The sequence below is a fragment of the Oreochromis aureus genome, linkage group 3 (genome assembly GCF_013358895.1).
Source record: "Oreochromis aureus strain Israel breed Guangdong linkage group 3, ZZ_aureus, whole genome shotgun sequence".
Classification (NCBI taxonomy): domain Eukaryota; kingdom Metazoa; phylum Chordata; class Actinopteri; order Cichliformes; family Cichlidae; genus Oreochromis; species Oreochromis aureus.
Window position 1 is genome coordinate 87,474,759 of NC_052944.1, and position 7,551 is coordinate 87,482,309.

Here is a 7,551-nt window from a genome sequence, read left to right on the forward strand (position 1 = left end):
TTGGCAAGAATACCAGAGGCGCAAAACACCAGCTACTGGTAGACAGAACAGTCAGCCGAGACTGCAAGACCAGACTGACCAACCTGTGCACTGCCTGGATTGATTACAAGAAGGCCTATGACTCAATGCCCCACAGCTGGATACTGGAATATATCCTGATCAAGATGGCGCCGAGTATGGCAGCCTCGTCGCGAGCTCCCCCAAGCAACAGCTGTTTTTTGTGTTTAATTTTACTTTTTCTTTATTTTTTTCACGAGTAGCACATGTCTCCTTGTGTACGACCGACAAACCTTACTGGACATAAAAGACGGACTTTCTCATCACTTTCCGGAGTTCAAGTTTTGCAACACGGACCCTCCGTTTGCAGACCCCCCATTCATCTCACCTGAGACGCCTTTGTTCTGGGCCCGTGGAGGCCGCAAACGCCGACGCAGAGGGAGAAGATCTGGCGTTCTGGTTCGACTGAGACGGCGCACTAACAGACCACCGTTACCCAGCTTATTACTGGCTAATGTGCAGTCTCTGGAGAACAAGCTGTGCGAGCTTCGGGCACGGATCTCATTCCAGCGAGAGATGCGGGACTGCTGCGTGATCTGCCTCACAGAAACCTGGCTATCGGACAAGGTACCGGACTCCGCAGTACAACTACCGGGGTTCTCTGTGTGCACCGCGGACAGGTCACAGGAGCTTACTGGGAAAAGCAGAGGCGGTGGTGTGTGTTTCATGATCAACAACAGCTGGTGTGATTATGCGAACGTGCACCGGTCAAATCCTTCTGCTCACCGGACCTGGAGTACCTGATGGTTAAGTGCCGGCCATTCTGGCTACCGAGGGAATTTACAGCAGTGATTATTACGGCTGTTTACACTCCCCACAAGCCGACACTGACCGAGCACTCAGGGAACTGTACAGCGCGATCAGCAGTGAGGAAACCTCACACCCAGAGGCGGCGTTTATCACGACCGGGGACTTTAATAAGGGTAACCTGAAGAAAGTCTCACCAAAACTCCACCAACACATCCATTTCAACACTCGTGGAGACCGGCTTCTTGACCACTGCTACACCTCTTTCCGGGATGCGTACAAAGCCCTCCCCCGCGCCCCATTCGCCAATCAGATCACCGCTCCATCCTGCTTCTACCCGCCTACAGGCAGAAGCTGAAACAGGAAGCTCCAACCCTGAGGGCGGTGCATCGTTGGTCGGACCAATCGGAGTCTCACGCTGCGGGACTGTTTTGATCACGCGGACTGGGAAATGTTTCACGTGGCTGCTAAAGACATCGATGAATACACAGACTCAGTCTGTGGATTTATCAGAAAATGCGTGGAAGATGTCGTCCCATCCAGAACAGTTAAATCCTTCCCAAATCAAAAACCCTGGATTAGCGGAGATGTTCGCGACGGCGCTAGCGGCACGGAGCACCGCTTTTGCCTCCGCGAACACATCGGACTACAAACACGCACATTACCAACTCCGAAGACGATCAAAGCAGCCAAACGTGAGTACAGGGACAGGGTGGAGCAACAGTTTGACAACCCTCGGAGTATGTGGCAGGGACTAAACACGATCACAGACTTTAGAGGGAAAACCAGCACACCGCAGACCACGGCTCTCTGTGTGAGGATCTAAACGTATTCTACGCTAGATTCGACACAGCGAACACCAGGAGACCGGACAGTGTGCGCACCGCTGGATGACGTCAGTGCGCACACTGTGTCTGAGGAGGATGTGCGGAGGTACTTCAGGAGAGTGAACCCACGCCAAAGCTACTGGTCCGGACGGGATTCCCGGCCGCGTCCTCAAGTCATGCGCGGCTCAGCTGGCTGGAGTGTTTACACATATCTTCAACCTTTCCTCTCTCTGTCTGTAGTCCCAGCCTGCTTCAAAATGGCCACCATCGTCCCTGTACCCAAATCCTCCACCATCTCATCATTGAACGACTGGCGACCTGTAGCCCTGACCCCCATCGTGAGCAAATGCTTCGAGAAGCTGGTCAGGGACTTCATCTGCTCCGCACTACCCGACTCACTGGACCCTCTACAGTTCGCATACCGCCACAACAGGTCCACTGATGATGCCATAGCCCTGACACTCCATGCTGCCCTGTCACACCTGGAGAAGAGAGACACGTATGTGAGAATGCTGTTTGTAGATTACAGCTCAGCATTCAACACCATCGTTCCTCGAAGCTGGACAGGAAACTGCAGGATCTAGGACTGAGCAGCTCCCTCTGCAGCTGGATCCTTAACTTCCTGTCTGACAGACGCCAAGTGGTCAGACTGGGCAGCACCACCTCATCCCCATCACACTGAACACTGGTGCTCCACAGGGTGTGTACTGAGCCCTCTCCTGTACTCACTCTACACCTACGACTGCACGGCCACTAACAACTCCAACATCATTGTGAAGTTTGCGGACGACACTACAGTGGTGGGTCTTATCACCAACGGTGATGAGACAGCCTACAGGGAGGAGGTCAGCGCCCTGACCCACTGGTGTCAAGACAACCATCTCACCCTCAACGCCGCAAAGACAAAGGAGCTGATAGTGGACTTCCGGAGGTGCAGAGGAGTACACACCCCATCACCATCAACGGCGCCGCTGTGGAGAGAGTGAGCAGCTTCCGCTTCCTTGGTGTACATCTGGCTGAGGATCTTACGTGGTCAGTACACATAAACAAGACAGTGAAGAAGGCGCAGCAGCGCCTCTTCTTTCTCAGGAGACTGAAAAGATTCGGCATGAGCCCCGCATCCTCAGGACCTTCTATCGCTGTGCCATTGAGAGCATCCTCACTGGATGCATCACCACCTGGTATGGCAACACCACCGCTTACAACCGCAAAGCTCTCCAGAGAGTAGTGCGGTGTGCTGAACGGATAATTGAGGTGAGCTTCCCTCCTCCAAGACATCTACAGGAAGCGGTGCCTGAGGAAAGCGGGAGGATCATCAAGGACTCCAGTCACCCCAGCCATAAACTCTTCAGACTACTTCCATCAGGAAGGAGGTTCTGCAGCATCCGGTCCCGTACCAGCAGACTGAGAGACAGCTTTTTCCACCAGGCCATCAGACTGCTGAACACGTCATAGACACCTCACCCTCACTACTGGAACTTCAACATTATGCACTCCATACTGTACATTAATGCCACTGTTTTGCACATACCTACCTCTGTATATTTTATATTTTATATATCTTATTTTATTGTTTACTCTATTTCATTTGTAAAACATGTATATACACACTCACACACACACACACACACACACACGTGAAAAACATATTTAGTACACACATTCAGTAATGTATATACCTTTATATATGGTACATATATTTATTACTTTTAGATTAACCATTTTTATATTTTGCTTGTTGCACGTTATTGTATTTTGCACAACTCTGTTGCTTGTGAAGCTTGCACACAAGAATTTCACTCGCATGTACTGTACCAGTGTACCTGCACATGTGATGTGACAATAAAGGTGATTTGATTTGATTTGATTTGATTTGGAATGCCTAGAATTGTGCAAGATCATTAACAAGACTGGCTACGGATACCGACTACGGAACGGAGCGGTTGTCAGCCACCTCCTGTACATGGATGACATCAAGCTGTATGCCAAGAGTGAACGAGACATCGATTCACTGATCCACACTACCAGGATATACAGCAATGACATTGGAATGTCGTTTGGACTGGAGAAGTGTAGTCGGATAGTAACAAAGAGAGGAAAGGTAGTCAGAACTGAGGGGATTGAACTACCAGAAGGCAACATTGCAGACATAGAGGACAGTTACAAGTACCTGGGGATCCCGCAGGCGAATGGGAACCATGAGGAGGCCGCTAGAAAGGCTGCAACCACCAAGTACCTGCAGAGGGTCAGGCAAGTCCTGAGGAGTCAGCTGAACGGTAAGAACAAGATCCAGGCCATCAACACCTACGCCCTGCCCGTGATCAGGTACCCTGCTGGGGTAATAGGCTGGCCAAAGGAGGAGATAGAAGCCACTGACATAAAGACAAGAAAGCTCCTGACCATGCATGGAGGGTTTCACCCCAAGTCCAGCACCCTGAGGCTGTACGCTAAGCGGAAGGAAGGGGGCCGGGGACTGGTGAGTGTCAGCACCACAGTCGAGGATGAGACAAGAAACATCCACGAATACATCACAAAGATGGCCCCAACTGACAGCGTGCTCAGTGAATACCTCAGGCAGCAGAAACCCAAGAAAGAGGAGGAAGGTGAGGAACCATCATGGAAGGACAGGCCCCTGCACGGTATGTACCACCGGCAGATAGAGGAGGTGGCTGATATCCAGAAATCCTACCAGTGGCTGGACAAAGCTGGACTGAAAGACAGCACAGAGGCACTAATCATGGCAGCACAAGAACAAGCTCTGAGTACAAGATCCATAGAGGCTGGGGTCTATCACACCAGGCAAGACCCCAGGTGCAGGCTGTGTAAAGATGCCCCAGAGACAATCCAGCACATAACAGCAGGGTGCAAGATGCTAGCAGGCAAGGCATACATGGAACGCCATAACCAAGTGGCCGGCATAGTGTACAGGAACATCTGTGCTGAGTATAACCTGGAAGTCCTGAGGTCAAAATGGGAGATGCCCCCAAGGGTGATGGAGAATGACCGAGCTAATATCCTGTGGGACTTCCAGATGCAGACGGACAAAATGGTGGTGGCTAATAGTGGTGGTAGACAAACAGAAGAAGACGGCCGTAGTGATCGATGTAGCGGTTCCGAATGACAGCAATATCAGGAAGAAGGAACACGAGAAGCTGGAGAAATACCAAGGGCTCAGAGAAGAGCTCGAGAGGATGTGGAGGGTGAAGGTAACGGTGGTCCCCGTGGTAATCGGAGCACTAGGTGCGGTGACTCCCAAGCTAGGCGAGTGGCTCCAGCAGATCCCGGGAACAACAACGGAGATCTCTGTCCAGAAGAGCGCAGTCCTAGGAACAGCTAAGATACTGCGCAGGACCCTCAAGCTCCCAGGCCTCTGGTAGAGGACCCGAGCTTGAAGGATAATAATAATAATAATAATAATGGATTGGATTTATATAGCGCTTTTCAAGGCACCCAAAGCGCTTTACAATGCCATTATTCATTCACGCTCACATTCATACACTGGTGGAGGCAAGCTACGGTTGTAGCCACAGCTGCCCTGGGGCAGACTGACAGAGGCGAGGCTGCCATATCGCGCCATCGGCCCCTCTGGCCAACACCAGTAGGCAGTAGGGTAAAGTGTCTTGCCCAAGGACACAACGACCAGGACAGAAAGGCCAGGACAGAAAGGCGAGATGGGTGGGTTTTTTTGTTTTTTTTTTGTATATGTATATATGTATATGTATATGTGTATATATATATATATATATATATATATATATATATATATATATATATATATATATATATATATATATATATATGTATGTATATGTGTGTATATATATATATATATTAAATTAAATAGAGGAGGTTGACAGTTGGATATTGTGCAAACAAGTGCCATTAATGTACAGTATGGAGTGCATAATGTTGAAGTTCCAGTAGTGAAGGTGAGGTGTCTGTGAAGTGTTCAGCAGTCTGATGGCCTGGTGGAAAAAGCTGTCTCTCAGTCTGCTGGTTCGGGACCGGATACTGCAGAACCTCCTTCCTGTGGAAGTAGTCTGAACAGTTTATGGCTGGGGTGACTGGAGTCCTTGATGATCCTCCCCACTTTCCTCAGGCACCACTTCCTGTAGATGTCTTGGAGGGACTAAAGCTCACCTCCACATCTGGCCCGGCATACATTTATATCCGGCCCGCGAGATCATTTTATATAGTTTCTTTTTTTAATTATTTCTATGCACGGCCCAGCAGTATGAGGTGCTAATAACACACAAATGACAGATCCCATAATGCAGCGCTGCAGCCTCCTTGCCGAAAGCTAGGCTACCTGGGAAGATTCCCGCATCAATCAAGTCAAACTTTTGTTATTGCCCCTCACAATGAAAGCGAAAAGTTGATTCTGAAAGCAGAGCCTTTCAGCACCGGTGGTAGACTGAATATATGTTTACAGACATTGCTGGTAAACAGTTTACTAGCAGTTTACATTGCAGGTAAACTGGTAAATCACAAAGTGAAGCTGTTGTGAAAGCAAGTTTTATTGTAGCAGTGGAGACAAATCAGCCCGGCACTCTGAAGAGCTGCATGATGAAGGTGTGCGACGTCTTGTGTCCAGACAAAACGCAGATTTTGGCAAATGTGAGCCTGAGGAGAAATACGATTGCTGATCGGGTTTGTGAGATGGCCACTGATTTAAGAACACAGTTGTGTGAAAGAAGCAAAAACTTTATTGCACATTCTCTTGCTGTGGATGAAAGTACAGACATGATGGACACTGCACAGCTGGCCATCTTCATCCGTAGAGTGTAAATATTGGACATTAAATCGATGCACGGGACAATGGCAGGAAAAGACATTTTTGAAAACGCATGTGTAACCCATACGCACTGTCACATGACCCACGTCAGCTGATTTGAGGTCCCTCTCCTGATTTGCTCCTTCCACGTCGCGGCAACTGTGAAAACCGGCTGTGGAGGGATACTTCCGGGTTCGACTCCTGCTGTGGCTGTAAGCTTATGGCGTTTAGAACGGCGTTGGAAAACAAAGCGTTTTCTCCCCTCAATTCGTCTATAACCTCAGCGGTAAGTGTCTTTAACACCAACCAAAAACAACCTGTTAGTTGTCAGTAATGAGTCGATCGTTTCCGCGATTTAAAAAGGACTTTGTTCGGCGGCGTTCCCACCGCGAGCAGAACTCCGGTTCGAAAACTGCTGTTTTTGAACACTTTTATTTATTTAAGTACTTAAATGGGCTTTCTTTGAAACAAAGTGCAACTGAATGATTATTGTTATGTGTTGCCTTGAATTCGTCTATGCTGTCTGTTAGACAGTTGTTTTTCTTTATTGTTGTTTTTGTATTTGTTTGTAGTGAACGCTACTGGAATGTATGGATTAAGCTACGTAGCCAAGATGATTAATAATTTAACTGTTGTACATTTGTGACTGATGATGATAATTCATGATTCGCATTGTTGCATAGACTTGCTGAAAAATTTATTTGTTTACCGGTAAACTGGATTGAACTTAATGTACTAATGATATTTTTCTGGCCTACAGGTCAGGGATTCCCCCCCCCCCCTTGAATTGATCTTCTTCATATTGAAGTGGCGAGCCGGTAGGACCATCCCCCCCCCTTTGCAGTCTTTGGATTACGGACATATTTCCCCATTACATGAAGCTGGACCCTAAGGAGGAATTCCTTTAAAAAAGTGAACTTTAAAAAAGGACTCTTAACAAAAGGACTTTTGTTCCATTTCCCCTTTCCCCATTTATTCAATATATTTTTGGTTTTTCCTGAACAATATATTGCAGTCTCTAGTCTCATCATTCACACCATCTAGGCTCTATAAAGAACTATTCTTCTGCGCGTCAGTTAGTAAACTCACCCATTGCAATAAAACTAGCCCTTAAATAACTTTGCATTACACGTGGCGAGCTAGCCA